The 25,758-nt window shown below is 37.2% G+C and overlaps 1 long non-coding RNA gene across 1 annotated transcript in view; it reads left to right on the top strand.

Annotated features, from left to right (window-relative positions):
• LOC117974759 (uncharacterized) overlaps positions 1-25,550 on the top strand; it is a 30,858-nt gene extending 5,308 nt beyond the window's left edge. Inside the window, exons 3-4 of the long non-coding RNA XR_004664901.3 lie at positions 1,342-1,378; positions 25,216-25,550. This is a non-coding gene — a long non-coding RNA (uncharacterized LOC117974759). The remainder of the gene's footprint in view (positions 1-1,341; positions 1,379-25,215) is intronic.
• Positions 25,551-25,758: the final 208 nt, after the last annotated feature.

Genomic DNA, 25,758 nt, shown 5'->3' with positions numbered 1-25,758 from the left:
TACAGGTTGAGCATCCCTAATCTGAAAATCCAAAATTGGAATTGCTTCAGTGAGCATTTCCTTTGAGTATCATGGCAGTGCTCAGAAAGTTTCAGATTTTAGAGCATTTTGGATTTTGAATTTTTGGATTAGGGATGCTTAACCTGAACCTACCATTTAAAAGTGCTTAATAATCAAGTCAAATCCTATGTTGGATAATGAGACTTGGCTTCAATAGCCCTTCCTATATTTAACTGTCTATCTTGTTCTGCTGAAACCTTGGGAATTGAGTGGGAAGAGGTATCATGGACCCCTGTTGCCTGTAAACTCCTGAAAGAAGAAAAATATGTTTTTTAACTCCTGAATGTCAGGGTTCTTATTCATCTTTGTGTCCTCTGTCACCTAGAAAAGCCTGGAAGTTAGTAGGTCTTCAATTAATAGAAGGCCTTATAGCATAATTGTTAAAAAGCTGAGGCTTTATGGGCAAATGAGAGTTTAAGTCCTGAATCCACTAATTCTCAACAGTTTCTTGGGCAAGTTAATTAACCTTCCTAAGCCTCAAGTTTTTTATCAGCAAGATAATGATTAAATGCCAAATTCTTAGTTAAATGCCTAGCAAATATAAAGGACCAAATGTATTTTAGTTCTTATTATTAATGTTGATTGAATGCAAAAATACAATCATGATGAAACAAACCATTTTACAAAATTGGGGATGAAGAAAAGAGCAAGATGTGCTACATTTATGAGCTCATCAAATTTAATAGGCTTTTCAGTGTCTGCAGTTTTTCTGTTTCTGGGATAAGATTTGATGTATTTTATATATTAATTCACATAATAATGGATCTTTTTGTGATAATCTGCATATAACCTGGATGAAAACTCAAACGTGTTTCTACAGCCTGCCAAAGTCTCCCTGAGAAGCCAAACTTCTGTTGCTTAGATCCAACTATGGGGTATTGGTATGGCCATGGCTTTGGAATAACGGTGTGATCCAACTGAACTTGGTCATAGTGGTGTAGAAAAGTAGCAAAGGCATTTGGTTAGCATAGAGGAAGTGGGGGTTGGGGGAGGCACATAGCTCATGCTACTGGTCTGGGGACATGTCTGGCTGAAATGCTTGTTGGAAGTATTTCAAAGTCAAATACAAATAGTTTTACATAATTTATTCTTATTTTCTAGTTTAGGTAAATTGTATGATGTAGTGAAACAATGTTGCCTGGAATTCCTGAAGAGAAGACCAATCACTAAAATTTGAGACTACTGCACAATTCTGATATCTGAATCATTTCCATAGATAGATTTTGGTTAAAGCATCTGTGTATATTCTGTCTTTATTAATTTGTGTCTGCTTTTTTACAGGTTTCTAAAATCATGTTTTTAAATTTTACAAACTCAGGTAAATAAAATAAAACCACCCATAATCCTATCACCTTAACACAGCCTTGGCCAATAGTTTTTTTGTTATATATATTTTTAAGTCTTTTTTCTATTCACTCTTTTAATTTACCTGTAGCCATTGTGTACATAAAAATTTATATCTTCCTATCTTCTTGCTTAGCATTTATTACAAATAGTTTCTCACATTACATGATCTCAGCTATTGTAAGCATCATTTTATTATTTATTATTCTTATAAGATTATAACCTATATCTACTAAAATGCACATGGTGCAAAATAGTTGTAAATTAAAGTTATATCTTATACAAGCTCAAATTCTAAAGCCAGTATACAAGTCAAAAATTACTTCTGGGTGAATTATTCTTGGAATTTCTTTAAACAACTATAAAATGAGCATACAAAACCCTCACTTCTTCTCTGTCAATGACAAACATTGACAGAAAAACTATAACCCTCAATTCTTCTCAATTTCTTCTCAAAAATGTTGACAGAGTCATACTACTTATTTATCTGGTTATGGAAATATTTTAAGTTTCGTTCATAGGAGAAAATTTAAAACCATGCACATATGTTTTTCACAAATTTCCAACAAGCAATGTTGGTTATAGCATGTGTAATTTCATCTACTGCCAGAAGCAAGAAACCATTGAGAGCAATGGCTGGCATAGTTGTCAGTATTACTTTAATCTCTCTCTCTCTCTCTCTCTCTCTCTCTCTCTCTCTCTCCCTCCCTCCTCTTTCTCTCTGTCACCCTTTGTCTCTCTCTGGTGAAGTTAATGTTTATGAGTGAAATTGAATTACCATGCAACTTCATCATTGAATATACTGCTTGTCCTTTCACCCTCTCTCCCCACCTGAACACCAGATGTAATAACTTTAAATATTTTTTAGTGCATTGGCCAGCCAATGTAAGCCCTAACATTAATTCCATAGGTATTTACGGGTGTAACAACTAACTGAACATTCAATATGCTTTTCATATAGTATTTTTTGCACATGCAGTGAATGGCTTCCATAAAGAATATCAGTGATGACTATAATAGTTACACAGAGTTCCCAAAGCTCTATTCTGTGTCAGGTTCTGCTTTATCATTTTGCATGCATTGTTTACATCATCTTCATAATGATCTACTGAGATAGATATGATTATGAGAGGTTAGTAACTTGTTCAGCATCATGGAGCCAGTAATTGGTAGAGCTGGGTCTACAATCCCAGGTATGTATGACTTCAAAGAGCAGTATGCTAACCACTGCTATGAATGTCACTGTACATTTAAACAACATGCTGATATCTCTGTTTCTTGATTTATAATTGTTATATTGACTCCCTGCTGTTAAATCTGAGGAAATTAACTTGCATATGCTTCTAGGATGACAAACTTGTCCAGACTTGCCTGGGACTTTCCTTTAATCCCAGCAAACCCATCAGTTTAGAGCAAACTGTCTCTTGGCAGGTGTGCTTCACGTTCTAAGTTATTTTAACAGTTTCTCTAATTATTAACTTTCTATTAACTAGTAGTTCTAAGAGTTTTAATCCTACTTAATACCTATTTAAAATAACTTAAATACCTATAATTACATTTTAATATATTTAAAATATTTTAAATATATTAAATATATATAATATATAATATATATTTTAAATATATTAAATGTAATATATATTTATATATAAATACATAAAATATTTAAATATCTTAAAATATACTTAGATACCTGTATACTTAGATACCTGTATAATAACCTATTGTAAACACTAGGCAGTATCTCTTACCTTCGAATATACAAAATAGTACATTCATATAGTGGAGATTAGTACTCTTTCAGTGCCTTTCCCTTTTCTCTTCCTCCCACTTGCAGACTGCTGCCAGCTATGTATGCGTGTTGTGTACTTTCTGTTCTGCATACCTGAAATTCAGTGTAATATACTTTGTGTAGTCATTGATTCTAAGCATGGAAAACGTGTAAACAGCATTTGCAACATTATGATTAAATAAATAATATTCATTTTATTCAAGTAAGTGATTGGACGCCTAGAGAAGGAGATGTCACTGCTGCTAAGCCTGTCCTAGTTATGGGAGTTTGTTCCTTTAAGGAGTGTGTTTCTTGAATCATCCAAGTTAAATGGAAGGTCATTTTCTCTGTTGGTCAGTTTTTCAATTCGTGTAACATTTCCTTCCTATTTGGAAAATTACTTTATTGGTCAAATTTTTGTTTTTGTTTTCTCTGGAATTTTTAATTGTCTTTTTTTGTTGGCAAAAGGAGCATGCACCTTTCTCAAGTTATCACTAATATCTTGCAACTTTTTTTTTTGAGACAGAGTCTTGCGCCGTTGCCCAGGCTGGAGTACAGTGGCGCGATCTCAGCTCACCACAAGCTCTGCCTCCTGGGTTCACGCCATTCTCCTGTCTCAGCCTCCCGAGTAGCTGGGACTACAGGCGACTGCCACCACGCCCAGCTAATTTTTTGTATTTTTAGTGGAGACTGGGTTTCACCGTATTAGCCGGGATGGTCTCGATCTCCTAACCTCATGATCCGCCCACTTTGGCCTCCCAAAGTGCTGGGATTACAGGCGTGAGCCACCGCGCCCAGCCATCTTGCAACTTTTTAAACAAATTATCTGTTGAATGGAATTCATTATGTTCTTCATGAGTATATTATGGTTCTTACTGGGCCCATTGCCTTCGAGGGGTGCTGCATGGCACAGTGCTCCTCCTGGAACAGTGTTTGTAGTTCTTCTGCATTTGTTCCCACTGTTGGTTTGCTTTTACTTTGCATTTTGTTCTTATAGTTTCATTTTTCTTTCCATTTTACTGGAGTCCATTTTCAGGTAACATTTTTAGGATATATACATAGAGATAAACATTTCTTATTTCATGACTCACTTCTAACTGACATTTTGAAAGAGAGTGAAATCCAAACTCATAACAATTTTCCTTCAGAACTGTGAAGACATTACTTCATCACTGTTAATAAGACATCTGAAGACAATACAACAATTCCTTTTTGAAAAGCCTTGTTTCCTCTGCCTTCCCACCCGCCACCCTAATACTATTTTCATCTAATGTAATTTTTCTGTTTATCTCTAAATATGTTTATGTTTTGTGTGTTTTTAAGTGTCATTTGCTTAAGGATCTCAAAGGGGTTATACATACACACACATGCTCTCATGCACACACATCTATATGATTATTTCTGTCAACTAGCACAAAACTTTCAGTAAAGTTTTCTTTTAGTGAGATCTAGTTCCAGGAGACTATTCCTATTCTTGGTTTCACATACCGTTGTAAATCAGATCCACGCCTTCATTTTCTATTCTTTCATCTACGTACCCTTGTGGGTTTATTATGCATTCAATTTCAATGTGTATCTTATGACTATTACACTACCACTGGCAAGGTGCTCTATTTTCTTTCCCTTTATGTACCATACCTTTTCAAAGCATTTGGAAGGATACTAATCATTCAATGTCTCATGAAATTTTTGATGACTGATAGAAAGTAAGTAGAAAGAGATGTCTTTCAAGTGGAGAGGAAGAAGTTTTGTTTTTTTTTTGCATGTGATGTTTTAATAAGATTCCTCTTACACTCTTACCTGTATCCTCACAATTTTCCTTGAGTAATGACATGGATATAAAGACTCTTCTAGATGTAGCAATTTTAAAAGAATACTTACATTGTGAAATTGGAATGGCCTGAAGCAATGCCTTTATTTCCTTGGCAAATCTCATAAACTAAAAAAGTATTAAAGAAATGGTGTTGGGGACTTTGAGAGAAGAGACTCTTCTTTTTTGATTCTCTTTCTTCCTGTTCCCCCAGCACCACCCTGGTGGAAATGAGACTGCTACAGGGGTTGTTCTTTAAACAGTCAGACAAGTGATTATCCTGTTCCAAAGACATGCTTGAAGTAGATGCTCTGAGAGCACAGGACTTTCTCACAGAAAAGAGGATTGGCCGTTCTTCCATCCTAGAATTGGGAGTTGGCATCAGCTAGTACTAAATTCATGAACTTTCTTGTAGAAAATGGGATAGAAAGTGTGTTAGTTGCTCTCATGAGATGAGGAGGATCTGCTACATTAAAGAATGATAATACAAATAATGATAACCAATAGTAATAAAACTAATACTGATAACAGTAATAGTTAAGGCCATTGAACACTTTTGAGTGCCAGTAACAATGCTAAATACTTACCACATATTATTTTACATAATTCTCACAATAACATTATGAGGTTAGTGGCTACTGTAGTCTCCGCTTTTTTTTTTTTTTTTTTTTTTTTTTGAGATGGAGTCTTGCTCTGTCACCAGGCTGGAGTGCAGTGGCACCATCTTGGCTCACTGTAACCTCCGCCTCCCGGGTTCAAGCTATTCTCCTGCCTCAGCCTCCCAAGTAGCTGGGACTACAGTCATGCACCACCACGCCCAGCTAATTTTTGTATTTTCAGTCGAGACGGGGTTTCACCATGTTGGACAGGATGGTCTTGATTTCTTGACTTCATGATCCGCCCACCTTGGCTTCCCAAAGTGCTGGGATTACAGGTGTGAGTCACCGCACTCAGCTTTCACTTTTTTATAAAGAGAAAATGTGGTTTAGAGAAGTTGAGATACTTGCCCAAGGTCAAAGTTAAATAACTGATGTAGCCAAGATTTAAACTGAAGTCACCGCACCACAGAACACGAGCTCCTAAGCACTACTGCTGTCATTTGCCAATGCTAACCACTTAATATGGTTTGGCTCTGAGTCCCCACCCAAATCTCATCTTGAATTGTAATCTCCAAGTGTTGAAGGAAAGGCCTGGTGGAAAATGACTGGATCATGGGGGCTGCTTTTCCCCTTACTGTTCTCATGACAGACCTCAAGATGTGATGGTTTTAAAGTGTGACATTTCCCCTTCACTTGCTCTCTCTCCTGCTGCCATAGAGGTGCCTGCTTCCCCTTTGCCTTCTGCCATGATATTAAGTTTTCTGAGGCCTCCCTAACCATGCAGAACTGTGAGTCAATTAAGCCTCTTTTCTTTATAAACTACTTAGTCTCAGGTATTTCTTTATAGCAGTGTGAAAATGGACTAATACACCACTCTGCCTAATTAGTCTACAGAAGGATTTTGTTAAAAAAAAAAAACACCTCTAATAAAAAGATTTATGCAAAGAATTAGAAGCCCAAGCATCAGATTATGCTTAAAAGCTAAAAAACAAACAAACAAAAACAAAAAACAAAATGCACGCACCCACACAAAACACAAAACACAAAACAAACAAACAAAGAAAAACCTTTACTCAGAGTTATTTTCATGTAAAATCTAGCAATAGCTGTGACCCTTCCAATTACCAGGCAAGGAAGTTTGGGTGGTTTTAGGCATTTTTACTTTTGGAGGTTTTCCCAGATCATATCAAATGTGTTTTAATGTGCTTATATCCCATGCTCAACCTAATTTCTATGTAACAAAATAAGAATAGAGTTGAGGAACAGAATAATGAGTTGACTAAGTAGTTTACATGTTACATTTTGTAGACATTTAATTATATTAAATTTCATTTTATTCAGAGATTGTTTTCAGTTAAAATTTCCAAGTAATACACATTTTTTAGACTCAAACACTGTTAGGCACCCCTTCATAGCTCATAAGATGAAGCCTATAGAAAGAAGATAAATAAACAGGAACTTTAATGGAGGACAGGTTTGAGGGGTAAAGGTGACAGCCTGCTATTGTTGCAAGAGCAGCAGATTGTGAAGCAGGTAATCAGGGATACAATTATAGCTCCACCATTTTCTTTCAGAAGCTTTGGAAAATCATTTAACTTTCTTTAGGTCTTAGATTCTATGTTTAAAATAATAGATAAACGCTCAGACTATTATAATGATTATAATTTGAAGCTTTTTTAACTCAAAAATATTTATTGAATGCTTATTAAGCATGAGGCATTGCTCTAATGTTGAGATGTAACAAGAGATGAGGACAACAGAAGAGCCTGTTCTCTTGGACTTTATCTTGTATGGAAGGAAACATTAATCAATATTGTATATGCACTCATGTAGTAATAAGGCCTATGAAGAAAAATGAAGTAGGTGAAGGAGATGGGGAGTGAAAGAAGTCTTTGTTTTAGATAAATGGTCATGGGAGTCCTCTTTGAGAAGGTGACACTTGAGCAGAGTCAAACTATGCGTGCCCAACATTTCCTAGAGAATAGGAAAGAATATAAAAGTTGGAAGCAGTGTGTGTGTGTGTGTGTGTATGTGTGTGTGTGTGTGTTGGGGTGTGTTATGGTGTTATGGCAGCATGACACAGCTGTTTCTAGAACTCTGCCATTTCTCTGAATCCCCCCACCGCCTCTGTTCTGAGTGCTTAGGAACTAAAATAGCAGAGTCCCATGTGGTGTCCATATTTTCCTTAAGAAATGTGTTAGAAATCACAATCCTGTGCAGAAGAGTCTTTTTAAAAAAGTTTACCTGATGCAAATTCAAATCTGTGAATTTACAGTAAATGCCAATCTAAGTTTGCAGTAAATTATTGTGGAAAACTGAGTAATACACAAAAAAAACTGAAATAGACGCTGGGAGCGGTGGCTCACGCCTGTAATCCCAGCAGTATGGGAGGCTGAGGCAGGCGGATCACCTGAGGTTGGGAGTTTGAGACCAGCCTAACCAAAATGGAGAAACCCCATCTCTACTAAAAATACAAAATTAGCCAGTTGTGGTGGTGCATGCCTGTAATCCCAGCTACTCGGGAGGCTGAGGCAGGAGAATTGCTTGAACCCGGGAGGTGGAGGTTGCAGTGAAATGAGATTGCACCATTGCACTCCAGCCTGGGCAGTAAGAGAGAAACTGTCTCAAAAAACGAAAAACAGAAAACTGAAATAGACATGAAATGATGATTTAATTTATCTCTACCATACAGTGGTATAGTAGATAAAATGTCATCAACCCTATTTTGCAGGTGATGCCCAAACTTACACAGATAATAAATGGAAGACAGTGAGTCCCTATCCTGGCCTCACCCCAGTACAGACTATTCAAACTTGCACCTTAGCTGCTTTTCAAAACATATACTTTGGTTTTATATAAAGACCTTTACAAAATCCGAGCATCATTATGAATGTGGGTCACTTACCCATAGAGGCAACCAGAATAAGGTTTCCTGAGGGAATCTGAACAGTGCTTCAGCTAATCATTGGTTGTGTGAGAGCTCCAGCCAATGAATAGAGGTGGCAGAGATAAGGGGGAGAAAGGGCTTAGGTCCTCAGGGATCAAAGAAAAGAGGGAAAGTATAATAGTGACAAAATCTCACACGAATAAATATCCAGAGTTTGTTTCTTGTCTCAGTCTCCCTAAGGAAAATTCTGGCATTGAACACTTGACATTTCCTCACTCCCAGCTTCTGAACTTTATCATGAGCTTCGGTGTGGGAAGAAAGGAAAAAACTAGAAGATTTACACTGACGAGAGGAGGAGAAAGAATAGCTAGTGGTTCTTAACCCTGGCTGGATATTAAAATCACCCAGAGAACTTTGAAAAATTCCAATGCATAGGCCAATTACAGTCAGGTGCCGCTCAATCATGAGTATATATTCTGAGAAATGCATTGTTAGGTATTTCACTGAAGGGTGAACATGACAGTGTCTACTTACACAACTCTAGTATGTAGTATGGTATAGCCTACTACACAGCTAGGCTATGTGGTTTAGCCTATTGCTCCTGGGCTACAAAGCTGTGCAGCATATTACTGTACTCAATACTGTAGACAATTGTAATGCAATGGTAAGTTTTTGTGTACCTAGGTATATTTAGACATAAAAAAAGGCACAGCAAAATACAGTATTATAAGCCTATGAGACCACCAACATATAATGCTGTCTGTTGCTGACTTAAACATTATTATTATGACTGAAACAGTATGGTGTCACATAACCACACTGCAAAATTTCTGAAAGTTGAGCTAAGATATCAGCATTTTAAACATACCTCATGTCTTTTCAGTTTGCAACTATGCTCAAGAACAACTGGACAAGCAGAATGCAAATATATATATATAAATATATATAAAAATATATAAATATATATAAATAAATATAAATATATATATATATAAGAGAAGGTGTGTTGGGCTGGTGGAATAAAGAATCTGGCAGTCTAGGCATAGGAAATCTTGAGGATTGTAAAAATACAGTGATAAAGACAAAAGATGTGAAAGAGCAGCTGCCATCAATGGGAATCATATTGAGAATGGCAGAGGTGGAGAGAAAGGAATTTCAAGATGTTTTGCTCCATAGGAATAACATACTCCCTCTTCCAAACTCAAATTCTCCAGAAGTTTTTCAAGTAAAAATCAAAATTCTTTTCAAGGTTTTTTTTCCCCTCTTAGAAGATTGCTTCTTTTTTATTTGTACCATTTAGAGATTAGACCACATGGGGCCATGCTTATTTGGGGGTACAAAAGTTTGAAGGGATTAATAAAAGTGAACTAAAAGTAAATATTTATGTAAGGGTTCATTTGCTTCCTGATTATGTTAAGAAAGAATAATCAGAAATAATACTAATGATGATAATTTATGGATTACTGAACAATGAATATATGCTAACATTCTTCTATGAACTAGAAATGGATCAACTTATGTAATTATCCCAATCATGTGAAATAGGTACTACTATTACCGCTATTTTCGAATGAGAAAATCAAGCAAAGAGAGGTTAAACATTTCTCCAAGTCACACATTTACAAAGTGGTACAGACTAATTCAAATCCAGTTTCACTCCCAAGGCCCTCTTTTAAACACTGAGAGCTTCATGGTGTTTGGCCATGAAGAGAGAGAATCATGATAACTCAGGAAAAGAGTACTATGAAAGAGTGGACAGAAGATGTAGGAAAAGGACACTCAGAGGACTGCAAAGACTTGAAGAGGGGGGATATCAAGAGCTAAGACGCAGCAAACATGGGCAAGACAGAGGAGAATAGCAACAAAATGGAAAGCTCCAGGCAGTGGTTCAGCCTGAATGGTTTATAAATCAGGAGGAATTTGTAAACCAAACACTGAATCTGAAGGTTGCTTCTGCTTCCATCATGAATCATCAATTTTATTAATTTTGAATAATACAAAAAAAAAGATCTTGAATCTAAGAAATTTAGTAATTTAAAGAAAGAACACTAACATAGCTAAAGAAATTAAATGAGAGACAAAAGTTTGAAAAATGCTTAGTCTTTTTTTTTTATTAGATAAAATGGACCTTACTGCAATGATACTGCAGAAAAAACCAGGTGGATATGTCATAAATGTCTGCATTACTTTTCCATCTGTCATTCAGGGGAGATAGGTACCTACAAATATATATGCTGTTAGTCAGAAATTTATTTTGGCATTAAAGAAGGACTAAGGGCTAATGATTACAACATTTTTATTTAAAAAAATGCCTTATGATAATCTTGAAATCATTTACAATGTAATTAAAAGTATGCATTTTGTTGAGTTTCTTTTAAAATTGAGTTATGTATCATCTTGTTTATATTGGGCTAAGTCTCTAAATAAAATGAATAAAAAAAATCTCTCTAACGGCTTATAACCTCAGTTATCTCATTTGTAAAATTAAGTGGCTGATAGTTGTCTTTCTGATCCAAAATACTATTAGCCTATGTTTATCAATACCTTTTACCTTTATCATGTAACAATTCAAAATATCATGAGCAACAGATAAGCAGAGCACAAATGATTAAATGATCAAACACCTTTTTATTGAAAAGAGGTATTTTGATTTCTAATATTCGTTTGAAGTGTTTCACAGACTCTCCACATTTTTAATTTTATTTTTATTGTTATAGTACATGTTACTAAAATACATAACGGACAGCAACATATATACAGTCACGCATCATTTAATGACAAGGGTACCTTCTGAGAAATGTGTCATTCAACCATTTCATCATTGTGCAAACATCATAGAATGACTTAAAAATGTCAGCACATTAACTTGTTGACCAGATGAATCGGCTAATCTATTGTCCTTCTCTAAATTACCACGCAGTCTTGTTGCGCATGGATTTAAACTCTTGAGTCACTACTCAGGTGGTTGCCCTTCTGCCTGTGTCTTCTCACATAATACTGTCCATGGGAGGGCACCAGAGCAGCATTTGCTTATCCTTACCTTGGAAATGCTCACCAGGGTTCAGGCACTTTGCTTCTATGCCAGTGCCTCTCCTGATGTGTTTGGGGTGCAAAACAATGAGCACTGACCAGCCCAAAGAAATCATTCTCACCATGGAAAGTTTCAGCACTTGCTCTCAGTGTTGAGGATTTCCTGTAGGATTTTCTCTGTTACTAAAAATGAGAATTTTAGGGGAAAAAATGTGTTTTTTTTTACCTTTAGTTTCTCCAGCTAAGGTCCTGCAAATCAGACTGACAAAAGACAGATTAACAAGAGAAAACCAACAGAAGTGTATTAACATATGCATCACACACATGTGGGAGAACTCAGCAATAAGTATCTCAAAGGGGTGGTTAAAACTTGGGCTTATATAACATCTTAGTAAAAAATAATAAATTTGTAGAGAAATAACAAGACAAAGGAAAGGAATTTTGAGCTTCTAGAGGCAGTAAACTGCAGAAAGGTAAACATATGGGGAAACTAACTCAAAGGAAAATAAGGACTAGTTAGATGTGCTATATAGGTTTCTCTGGTCCCACCTCTGGGCTGATAGGAGAATAGAATTGTCTTCAGTGATTAACAATCATTTTGCCCTTCCTAATAGAGAGATGGAGGGCAGAGAGCTTGTTCTGTGTCTGATATTTCTCAGTCACCTTTAGCTCAAAACAATTCTGTGACAGACTGGCATGTTATGGTGTGAACCCCCATTAGAAACTATTAAGAATATTTGTTGTAATGGTGAGCTTTAGACTTAGTTAAACCTATAATCACATCTCTACTTTCCCACTGATAGGTTCTATGGCTTTGGTGAGATTACTTAACCTCTTTTCATAACAGGAATAATAGCAGTGTTTAATATTTCAAAAGGCAGTTAAAATGTCTAGCACAGGACTTGACACACAGGTGTTTGAGAAATAAAGAATTAGGTACTCTACCCCATCACCAAGTAATCGAGTCAGAGGAGGTGTTAGCTTGTGTCCTGTCTGTTTCCTACTGCTATAATGGAATACTACAGACTGGGTCATTTATAAAAAACAAATGTTTATGTGGCTCACAGTTCTGGAGGCTGGGAAGTCCAAGGGCATGGCACTGGCATCCAGCAAGGGTCATCCCATGGCAGAAGTATGGAAGGCAGAAGTAAGTCCATGAGTCAGAGAGAAACATTGATCTGAACTAATCCTTTTTATCAAGAACACACTCCTTCAATAACTAACCTATTCCTGTGATAACAGCAGTAATCTCTTCAAGAGGGTAGTGCCCTCATGGCCTAATCACCTCTTAAATGCCCCACCTCTTAATACTGTTACAATGACAATTAAATTTCAGCATGAGTTTGGGTGGAACTTTCAAATCATAGCAGCTTGCTAATGGTTAATAAAGTTGTCAGATCAAGACTCTTTCCATGTGTGAGAAGGAGCCACCCTAAAGAGTTCCTTCTATGATCAGCATTTATCACGTTTTTATGGGAGGACACGATCTAATTGTGGGACTTTTGTTCGAAACAAGATGTAGAAATCTTGGAGAGAGTTCCAAAGAGAATGACTAAAAATGATTAGTTTAGAAAATGGGTCCTTTGAGGAAAAGCTAAAGAAATTTGGGTTATTTAGCATGAAGAAAATTACCATGGGGATTGGGGAGAGGAAAAGAAAAATGTAAGCAGAGTGAGTTTTACTTAAATTTTGATTAAATCATTAGGTGCAAAAAATGCACTTTACAATGTGTTTTTTTATCAAAGACCTACTCCTGTCAGTGCATGTTGTGTATAATAGATGCCTTTTTTTTGCTTGGAGGGTATACAGTGCTATGCATTTTAAAGTAGTAATTTATTTTATCACATTATTGTTGCAATTGAAAAAGAAAATGCAGTATTTTTTTATAACTTATTAAAGTCAATTGAAGCAGAGGCTATTAAATTTTTTAGCAGAAAAGATGAGTTACTCCTTAATTCAGAGTTTTCTCCTGGTGTATTAGAAGAGAACTACATCCCAAAATAAGGCATGAACAAATATTTATTTAACCAAAAATAACAAGCATACATTTATATATTAGGCATACATTTGTTTTTGTCAGCAAATGACATCTTTAATTATTTCTTAGCAAAGTAAGTGTACATATTTACTATTTTAGTTACACCTGGGAATTGTGCTTTTTGAAAAACAAAACAAAATAGACATTGCTTAGTGAAGTCGATGAAAAAATTTGAAATGTTAAGCTGAATATTGTAGTTAGTCTTGTTCTCCTTTTCCTTTTATTTCTGTCCTAGAAAAATAGGAGCTTCTTTGTTTTTCCAATTACTAAATGTTTTCTCAATTTAAAACTAATTAGTACAATGGAAGTAAACATTCTTTGTACACCTGTGAAAGAGCTACTGTTGCTAAAAATTAGGTTATTGCTTTAAAGATCTGAGGTAAATTCAGGTGTTTAAACACCTCTCCCTAGACTATTGTATGAGTTTCTTTCAAATCTAATCAACAAATACTGATCTTGAGTGGTTCATCCTCAGTCCTAAAGTGCGTTCTTGTTGGCTTTGAAGACATATGCTGCACGTTCCTCACCCGGTCAGCTCTGCTCAGAAGGGAACCTGTCATGCAAGGTGTTAGCAACACATAAGTTGGAGGTACTGTAAGGCATCTTAAGACCTATTAGAATATTGTCATAAAAGGTACACAAATGAATTATACATGATAATTATCATATTATACATGATAATAATCTAAATTTTGAGCCATCTTAGAAACTCATTTTGCATAAGTCTAATTTATTTTTAAAGAACAAGAAAACTCGTGGTGGCTGGCAAGATGGCCGAATAGGAACAGCTCCAGTCTGCAGCCCCCAGTGAGATCAGCAGAGAAGGTGGGGGTGATTCCTGCATTTCCAACTGAGGTATGGGGCTCATCTCATTGGGACGGGTTAGACAGTGGGTGCAGCCCACAGAGGGTGAGGTGAAGCAGGGTGGGGGCATCGCCTCACCCAGGAAGCTCAAGGGGTTGGGGAACTACCTCCCCTAGCCAAGGGAAGCTGTGAGGGACTGTGCCGTGAGGAATGGTGCACTCCAGCCCAGATATTACACTTTTCCCATGGTCTTCACAACTCACAGACCAGGAGATTCCCTTGGATGCTTACACCACCAGGGCCCTGGGTTTCAAGCAAAAACTGGGTGGCTGTTTGGGCAGACACTGAGCTAGCTGCAGGAGTTTTTTTTCATACCCCAGTGGTGCCTGGAACGCCAGCAAGACAGAACCAATCACTCCCCTGGAAACAGGGCTGAAGCCAGGGAGCCAAGTAGTCTAGCTCAGGGGATCCCACCCCCATGGAGCCTAGCAAGCTAAGATCTGCTGGCTTGAAATTCTCACTGCCAGCAGAGCAGTATGAAGTCATCCTGGGATGCTCGAGCTTGGTGGGGGCAGGGGCATCAGCCATTACTGAGGTTTGAGTAGGAGGTTTTCCCCACACAGTGTAAACAAAGCCACGTGGAAGTTCAAACTGGGCGGAACCCAACATAGCCCAGCATAGCCCAGCAAAGCCGCTGTAGCCAGACTGTCTCTCTAGATTCCCCCTCTCTGGGCAGGGCATCCCTCAAAGAAAGGCAGCAGTCCCAGTCAGAAGCTTATAGATAAAACTCCCATCTCCCTGGTACAGAGCACCTTGGGGAAGGGGCAGCTGTAGGCACAGCTTCAGCAGACTTCAGTGTTCCTGCCTCCCATCTCTGAAGAGAGCAATGAATCTCCCAGCACAGTGCTTGAGCTCTGCTAAGGGACAGACTGCCTCCTCAAGTGGGCCCCTGAGCCCAGTGCCTCCTGACTGGGAGATACCTCCCAGCAGGGGTTGAGAGACTCCTCACACAGGAGAGCTCTGGCTGGCATCTGGCAGGTGCCCCTCTGGGTCGAAGCTTCCAGAGGAAGGAACAGGCACCAATCTTTGCTGTTCTGCAGCCTCCACTGGTGATACCCAGGAAAACAGGGTCTGGAGTGGACCTCCAGCAAACTCCAGCAGACCTGCAGCAGAGGGGCCTCACTGTTAGAAGGAAAATTAACAAACAGAAAGGAATAGCATCAACGTCAACAAAAAGGATGTCCACACAGAAATCCCATCTGAAGTTCACCAGCATCGAAGACCAAAGGTAGACAAATCCATGAAGATGAGGAAAAACCAGTGCAAAAAGCTGAAAATTCCAAAAACCAGAATGCCTCTTCTCCTCCAAAGGATAACAACTCCTCAACAGCAAGGGAACAAAACTGGACAGAGAATGAGTTTGACAAATTGACAGAAGTAGGCTTCAGAAGGTAGGTAATAACAAACTCCTCCAAGCTAAAGGAGCATGTTCTAACCCAATGCAAGGAAGCTAAGAACTTCAAAAAAGTTTAGACGAATTGCTAACTAGAATAACCTGTTTAGAGAAGAACATAAATGACCTGATGGAGCTGAAAAACATAGCATGAGAATTTCGTGAAGCATACAGAAGTATCAGTAGCCAAATTGATCAAGCAGAAGAAAGGATATCAGAGACTGAAATCAACTTAATGAAATAAAGCATGAAGACAAGATTAGAAAAAAAAGAATGAAAAGAAGTGAACAAAGTCTCCAAGAAATATGGGACTATGAGAAAAGACCAAACCTACATATGATTGGTGTTCCTGAATGTGACGGGGGGAATGGAACCACGTTGGAAAACAATCTTCAGGATATTATCCAGGAGAACTTCCCTAACCTAGCAAGACAGGCCAACATTCAAATTCAGGAAATACAGAGAACACCACAAAGCTACCCCTTGAGAAGAGCAACCCCAAGACACATACTTAACAAATTCACTGAGGTTGAAATGAAGGAAAAAATGCTAAGGGCAGCCAGAGAGAAAGATTGGGTTACCCACAAAGGGAAGCCCATCAGACTAACAGTGGATCTCTCAGCAGAAACCCTACAAGCCAGAAGAGAGTGGAGGCCAATATTCGACATTCTTGAAGAAAAAAATTTTCAACCCAGAATTTCATATCCAGCCAAACTAAGCTTCATAAGCAGAGCAGAAATAAAATCCTTTACAGACAAGCAAACGCTGAGAGATTTTGTCACCACCAGGACTGCCTTCCAAGAGCTCCTGAAGGAAGCACTAAATATGGAAAGGAAAAACTTGTACCAGCCACTGCAAAAACATACCAAATTGTAAAGACCATTGACACTATGAAGACACTGCATCAACTAATGGGCAAAATAATCAGCTAGCATCATAATTACAGGATCAAATTCACACATAACAATATTAACCTTAAATGTAGATGGGCTAAATGCCCCAATTAAAAGACACAGACTGGCAAATTGGATAAACGGTGAAGACTCATCAGTGTGCTGTATTCAGGAGACCCATCTCATGTGCAAAGGCACACATAGGCTCAAAATAAAGGGATAGAGGAATATTTACTAAGCAAATGCAAAGCAAAAAAAAAAAAAAAAAAGAAGCAGGGGTTTCAATCCTAGTCTCTGATAAAACAGACTTTAAACCAATAAAGATTAAAAAAAGACAAAGAAGGGCATTACATAATGGTAAAGGGATCAATGGAACAAGAAGAACTAACTATCCTAAATATATATGCACCCAATACAGGAGCACCCAGATTCATAAAGCAAGCTCATAGAGACCTACAAAGAGACTTAGACTCACACACAATAATAGTGGGCGACTTCAACACCCCACTGTCAATTTTAGACAGATCAATGAGACAGAAAATTAACAAGGATATTCAGGACTTGAACTCAGCTCTGGACCAAGTGGACCTAACAGACATCTACAGAATTCTCCACCTCAAATCAACAGAATATACATTCTTCTCAGCAACACACCACACTTATTCTAAAATTGACCACATAATTGGAAGTAAAACACTCCTTAGCAAATGCAAAAGAACAGAAATCATAACAAACAGTCTCTCAGACCAGAGTGCAATCAAATTAGAACTCAAGATTAAGAAACTCACTCAAAACCATATAACTACATGGAAACTGAACAACCTGCTCCTGAATGACTACTGGGTAAAAAACGAAATTAAGGCAGAAATAAATAAGTTCTTTGAAACCAGTGAGAACAAAGACACAACATACCAGAATCTCTGGGACACAGCTGAAGCAGTGTTTACAGGGAAATTTATAGCATTAAATGCCCACAAGAGGAAGTGGGAAAGATCTAAAATTGACACCCTAACATCACAATTATAATAACTAGAAAAGCAAGAGCAAACAAATTCAAAAGCCAGCAGAAGACAACGAATAACTAAGATGAGAACAGAACTGAAGGAGATAGAGACACGAAAAATCCTTCAAAAACTCAATGAATTCAGGTGCTGGTTTTTTGAAAAGATTGACAAAGTAGATAGCTCGCTAGCCAGACTAATAAAGAAGAAAAGAGAGAAGAATCAAATAGACACAATAAAAAATGATAAAGGGGGTATCACCACTGTTCCCACAGAAGTACAAACTATCATCAAAGAATAGTGTAAACACCTTTACGCAAATAAACTGGAAAATCTAGAAGAAATAGATAAATTCCTGGAAACATATACCCTCCCAAGATTAAACCAGGAAGAAGTCGAATCCCTGAATAGATCAATAACAAATTCTGAAATTGAGACAGCCAAATTCTATGAGAGGTACAGAGGAGCTGGTACTGTTCCTTCTGAAACTATTCCAAACAATAGAAAAAGAGGGAATCCTCTCTAACCCATTTTATGAGGCCAGCATTATCCTGATACCAAAACCTGGCAGAGACACAACAAAAAAAAGAAAATTTCAGGCCAATATCCCTGATGAACATTGATATGCAAATTCTCAATAAAATACTGGCAAATAGAATCCAGCAGCACATCAAAAAGCTTATCCACCACAATCAAGTTGGCTTCATCCCTGGGATGCAAGGCTGGTTCCACATATGCAAATCAATAAACATATACCATCACATAAACACAACCTATGACAAAAAACACATTATTATCTCAATACATACAGAAAAGGCCTTCGATAAAATTCAACACCCTTTCATGCTAAAAACTCTCAATAAACTAGATATTGATGGAACATATCTCAAAATAATAAGAGCTATTTATGAGAAACCCACAGCCAATATCATATTGAATGGGCAGAAGCTGGAAGCATTGCCTTTGAAAACCAGCACAAGACAAGGATGCCCTCTCTCACCACTCCTATTTAACATAGTATTGGAAGTTCTGGCCAGGGCAATCAGGCAAGATAAAGAAATAAAGGGTATTCAAATAGGAAGAGAGGGAGTCAAATTGTCTCTGTTTGCAGATGACATGATTGTATATTTAGAAAACCCCATCATCTCAGCTCAAAATCTCCTTAAACTGTTAAGCAACTTCAGCAAGGTCTCAGGATACAAAATCAATGTGCAAAAATCACAAGCATTCCTATACACCAATAATAGACAAACAGAGAGCCAAATCATGAGTGAACTCGCATTCACAATTACTATAAAGAGAATAAAATCCCTAGGAATACAACTTACAAGGGATGAGAAGGACCTCTTCAGGGAGAACTACAAACCACTGCTCAAGGAAATAAGAGATAGCACAAACAAATGGAAAAACATTCCATGCTCATGGATAGAAAGAATCAATATAATGAAAATGGCCATACTGCCCAAAGTAATTTATACATTCAATGCTATCCCCATCAAGCTACCATTGACTTTCTTCACAGAATTAGAAAAAACTACTTTAAATTTCATATGGAACCAGAAAAGAGCCCTTATAACCAAGACAATCCTAAGCAAATGAACAAAGCTGGAGGCATCACGCTACCTGACTTCAAACTGTGCTTCAAGGCTACAGTAACCAAAACAGCATGGTACTGGTGCCAAAACAGATATATAGACCAGTGGAACAGAAGAGAGGCCTCAGAAATAATACCACACATCTACAACCATCTGATCTTTGACAAACTGACAAAAACAAGCAACAGGGAAAGAATTCCCTATTTAATAAATGGTGGTGGGAAAACTGGCTAGCCATATGCAGAAAACTGAAATTGGATCCCTTCCTTACACCTTATAGAAAAATTAACTCAAGATGGATTAAAGACTTAAATGTAAAACCTGAAACCATAAAAACTCTAGAAGAAAACCTAGGCAATACCATTCAGGACATAGGCATGGGCAAAGACTTCATGACTAAAACACCAAAAGCAATGGCAACACAAGCTCAAGTTGAGAAATGGGATCTCAGTAAAGTAAAGAGCTTCTGCACAGCAAAAGAAACTAGCCTCAGAGTGAACAGGCAACCTACAGAATTGGAGAAAATTTTTGCAATCTACCCATCAGACAAAGAGCTAATACACAGAATCTATGAAGAACTTAAACAAATTTACAAGAAAAAAATGAACAACCCCATCAAAAAGTAGGGAAAGGACATGAACAGACACCTCTCAAAAGAAGACCAACACATGTTTGTTATGTTGGTCTATAACAAACCAACAAACCAACATATGTTTGTTATGAGGCCAACAAACATATGAAAAAAATCTCATCATCACTGGTCATTAGAGAAATGCAATCAAAACCACAGTAAGATACCATCTCATGCCAGTTAGAATGGCAACATTAAAAAGTCAGGAAACAACAGATCCTGGTGAGGATGTGGAGAAATAGGAACACTTTTACACTGTGGTGGGATTGTAAATTAGTTCAACCATTGTGGAAGACAGTGTGGTGATTCCTCAAGGATCTAGAACCAGAAATACCATTTGACCCAGCAATCCCATTACTGGGTGTATACCCAAAGGATTATAAATCATTCCACTATAAAGACACATGCACAAGCATGTTTATTGCAGCACTGTTCACAACAGCAAAGACTTGGAACCAACTCAAATGCCCATCAATGAAGGACTGGGGAAAGAAAATGGGGCAAATATACACCATGGAATACTATGCAGCCATAAAAAAGGATGAGTTCATGTCCTTTGCAGGGACATGGATGAAGGTGGAAACCATCACTCTCAGCAATCTAACACAGGAACAGAAAACCAAACACTGCATGTTCTCCCTCATAAGTGGGAGTTGAACAATGAGAACACGTGGACACAGGGAGGGAAACATCACACACCGGGGCCTGTGATGGGGTGGGGGAGTAGACAAGGGATAGCATTAGCAGAAATAACTAATGTAGATGGCGGGTTGATGGGTGCAGCAAACCACCGTGGCACCTGTATAACTATGTAACAAACCTGCACGTTCTGCATATTTATCCCATAACTTAAAGTATATATAAAAAAGAACAAGAAAATGCAGCAAAATCTCAGATTATTAAATTATTTTCCTTGAAATTAACATTTTAATTCACTGTGAGCTTTAGCAATGAGAAAGAATAAAATATGTGATAAGCATAATGGCAAGTTTTGGTTTGCTGATTTCCAGTGAAAATAATGAAAATGAACAATTATAGTCAAAAGCTTAATTAGATCTTAGCTACAAGTCATCTTTTCATACACTCTATGTGTTAGATGTAGTGCTGCACCTAAGTGAGTGCTCCATCTAAGCTCTATCTGAGCATGTAACTCAGCAAGGTGAAGGGACTACTGCTTTCCAGCTAGTTAGCAGAAGGGCTGGCTAGGATGAAAGCTCAAAAAATAATGGCCGATAATTCACTAGCCATTATATTTCTTACCACCTAACACTATTTCTCCAGTAGAGACCGCAAACTGTTTAATCCTTTTCTTACTGGATTTGAAAGAAAATGAGGAATACTCTGCTTCAATTTGCTATCCCGAGAAAGAATTTTTTTAGTTGGTCAAAATGGTTCATACAAGCTCTTCAGTGTCAATTTCTTTCTCCAAGGGCCTAGGATAGAGCCTAAATTGGAGCTGAATGTTCTGGAATTTCCTCCCACCTCCATGTTGGAGAGGTGAAACTGCTTTTCAAAAAAATTCATTAGTTTATTTTCAGCTTTACTGAGGTTTTAATGACAAAAAATGAATATATTCAAAGTATATAATATGATGTTTCAATGTACGTATACCTTATAAAATGATTACCACAATCAAGCTAATTAACATGTCTATCACCTCACAGTTACTTTTTGTGTGTGTGGTGAATATACTTAGATCAACTCTTAGCAAGTTTAAAATGTATTATATGTTAATGCTAACTATAGTTGCTATGCTATAGATTAGGTTTCCAGAACTTATCCACCTTGTAAGTGCAAGCCTGTACACGTTGACCAACATTTGCTATTTTTCCCACCTCTGATCCCTGGTGACCACCCTTCCACACTCTGTTTGAAAGTGCTCTTTGAAGAACAAGCATTAACTTCTTGCTAATGCTGCAAAGAATACACTGCCCACAGAGCTAAAGAACTATTGCAGAGGGCTTTAGCAATTGAATTAGGTGTATAAAAGGCAATCACAGTCAGTAATTTCTGGTATCCACCCATACTAGGGGAGCTATTTTGAATTCACAGAAACATTAATAAAAATTTCCCCTTGAAGTAAATAATTAAAGGTGGATTATGATTTGAAACCTCCTAAACCATAGAGGTGGCACATTTGCAAATTAATATATAGAACTGACTTAGGTAAATCACACAAAATAAATGAGAACCAGATTTTGAATGAGGTTAGGCTGTGTAGTAACAAAACTAATGTTAAGGATAAAATCTTGTAAGAGAGAAAGAAAGATTTCTATCGCAGTGTTTTAAAGAATTGATAAAAATGTGCAGAATCCTTCAAGGCAACTAAATGAACTTGAGTAAGTGAAAGAAGCATTAATTATCGTTCTGCTGTGTTAAATGTTATATTAAAAATTAGGGTGTTTATTATCATGGCAATTTGTTATTAACCTTATTTAACAGGCAGAACTTTTTCTCCCTAATTTCTCTTCTCACAAATACCATCCAGTCGATGAACCCATTTTTACTGAATACTTATATTTCACCATGCTGAGAGATTTCTTATTTAAGTATTTAGTATTAAAGTCTGTAAAACTATCATTAAAAGTTCACCAATCATCTGGTCTGTTTGTGAAGTACATATTGTATGGTTAATCTTACCATTATTACATGGATGTTTTCTCTCATCTCTCACAAATAAGTTGTCAAATCCACACAAAAGGAAAAAGGTTCTAAATTGTACCTTCTTAGAAACATTGTTCTCTCCCTTCATTAACAAAAATAATTGATTTATATGATGGAATCAAAATACAATAAGATGTCATTTAGATTTTTATTTTAATTACCTGTATTTTCATTACAATTCAGATTATTTTTTAGCATTCCCCTTTGATGCCTTTGTTTTCTTATACAAAATGAGAAAAACTTTTTTCCATCATTGATTCTATTGCTTTAAGCCTGGAAACTTTTGAATTAATTTTTATATACTATACTCAGTTTAGTAAAGTATTTAGTGCTTTTATAATGTTGTAAACCATTAGGCTGTAATTACACTAACATAGTACGGAGACTAATAGTTCTGTTGGAATACAACAGTGATGCATGATGGCCTTATTAATATAATAGTCCTGAAACACTAAGAATATTAAAAAAATTAATCATTTTTACAGTCTGTATTTAGTTACAGATTGTAAAAAACTACTTATAATTTTACTACTGTTCTTACAGCCTCTGGGAGAAACCTAAAACAATTTCAGTAAAGCTTCAGAAAGTTTCAAACATCATTTCAGTCTGATGATCTAGCTATAGTTTAGTGAATTTTAAAGCATCAGTAATTTACAGGGAGGAGTCAGACTGACTTTAGCAATTACTAAAGGTGGATGTATTGGTTCAAATACATTACTTCATGGCTACTAGATGGCTTTAAAATAAGCAGATGGATAATAGTGGGAGCTGAATTCCACACCCTAACTTGTTCCCTGTCCCCACTAGATAGTAAACTTGATGAGGTTATGGTACTTTGTGTAGTCATTTTAACCTGCAGCACCTGACACATGGAAGAAACTTAACAAAACACGTTTTGTATGAGTGTAATGGAGTGTATTCAACACGTGTTGAATGAATGCCCAGAATCCAATACATAATCAGGCCAGGCTTTTACTGAGTATGAGCATTGTGTGTTGAATGCCTCTCCCTCCCTCCCTCCCTCCCTCCCTCCCTCCCTCCCTCCCTCCCTCCCTCCCTCCCTCCCTCCCTCCCTCCCTCCCTCCCTCCCTGTCCTTCCTTCCTTCCTTCCTTCCTTCTTTCTTCCTTTTTCTCTTTCTTTCTTTCCTACCTACCTCTACTGCTCTGCAGACCCTGCTACTACTTTACTTCCCTCCTCCTCTTAACATCTCTCTAGCCTGAGGGCGAAAATTAGAAAACTATGAGATTTATATTGTGGATAATGAAGGAACTCTGTGCATCCACTTTACTTTATAAAAACTCTTTACTGGAGTGCCTAGCAGTCTTGAAGCTGTTAGTAAAGTGAAACTTTGATTCTTAGTTGTAACTTTGCAAAATTTTTGCTGGTGGCTAGACTCCACTCACTATATATCCTGACATCTTGCTAAACCATCTGCCTATTGCATATTTTTGGACTCCCTAACACCACTACCTCGATGCAGATGACCCACTTGTGTCTCTAATGGTCTCCTTTCTCCTTTTTATCCAAGACCCTTAATCTGCCTTGCTTGTTCTAACTGATTTCACCAAGTTTGGTTTTTATAATTTTAGTCCACAATATTAGGAAACATCTATTTTTCTAAGGAAGAGAAGTAATGTTTATTTCTCACTTTCTACATTTTAGTGTATAACAACTAGGGATTTTTTCTTGTTTTTTTTTCTGATTTTAGCTCCTAGCATTCAATAATGTTGACTGATTGCCTCTCTAATACTTGATCAGGGTTCTAACTGAGAAACTAGACCCTAAGAATCTGGAGTTTAAGTAGGCTGGGATCCACCAGTGGTTGTGTTGAGCATCTACCTTTCTGAATTAACTTTTATAGAATCATTCTGTAAAATCTATCTAACTACTTACTAGCAGCAACTCACAAGTGAAAGAATTAAATGGCATAATATATGTCCCATGATTCCTTCAGGGACACCTGATATGAGGGTTTTATTGGCAAGGACAGGTAGGCTGCATGATTTCCTGGAAAACAACCTTTGGTACAAGAGTGTATATTTAATTATTTAAACACAGAGTATTGAGCCCCTACCATGTGTAAGGTGCTAAAATGCTGGAAATAAAAAGATAAATAGTAATGAATCTGACAGTGATCTCATCATCGAGGAGCCTTAGTTTAGGTGAAGATGGGGTACATTCATTAGTATATAAGACATGTGAGAAGTAAAGCCTATTGGTTGATAGCAGTTGCCTTGAAGTAGAATATAGGAATCCAAAATTGAAAGGTATTTCAAATTTAGCTCATCCACTCTCACCTAACCTATTTACCATGTGACTAGCCAGTCTTGACTTAAAAATCACAGGAAATAGGAAATACACTACACCCCCCAAAGGCAGCCTGTTCCAATTTTATGTCTCAGAGCTCAAATCTTTCTTCCTGAAATTTCCACTGTGGATCCTATTTTAAAGGCTCCATCCAAGACTAAATCTAACTTATCCTTCCGACAATTCTCAGTGTTTGACTGTAGTTAAGATAATATAGCTAATATTAATTGAGAAATTTAAAATGACATTATTAAAGCTTTTATATGTGTTTATTTAACCTTCACAACAACATATGAAGTAAACATTATTACTACTCCCGTTCTACAGATGAAGACATGGAGGCATAAGAAATTGCCAGTATTCACTTTGGGAGACCGAGGCGGGCAGATCACCTGAGGTCAGGAGTTCGAGACCAGCCTGGCTAATAAGGTAAAACCCCATTTCTACTAAAAATACAAAACAAAATAATTAGCTGGGCATGGTGGCACATGCCTGTAATCCCAGCTACTCGGGAGGCTGAGGCAGGAGAATGGTGTGAACCCGGGAGGCAGAGCTTGCAGTGAGCCAAGATCGCGCCACTGCACTCCAGCCTGGGGGACAGAGCAAGACTCTGTCTCAAAAAAAAAAAAAAAAAAAAAAAAAAAAGAAAGAAAAAAGAAAAAGAGAAAGAAATTGTAATTGTCAGTATCGCCAGTTTCCAATATTGTCCATCAGTGAGGAATGAAATTGAGATTTGAAGCCAGAACCCGCACTGCCTCCCTATCTTCTGAGTTCTTTTCGAAGAGAAATCGCCCTAGTTTTCTTATGTCATTTTTTTTAACTCATCATTATTCTATTGCTACTGGAAGAGTTGTTTTTTTTTTTTTTTTA

The sequence above is a fragment of the Pan paniscus genome, chromosome 1, assembly GCF_029289425.2.
Source record: "Pan paniscus chromosome 1, NHGRI_mPanPan1-v2.0_pri, whole genome shotgun sequence".
Classification (NCBI taxonomy): domain Eukaryota; kingdom Metazoa; phylum Chordata; class Mammalia; order Primates; family Hominidae; genus Pan; species Pan paniscus.
Note: the sequence above shows the minus strand (reverse complement) of the source record. Positions and strands in the feature narration are given on the sequence as shown.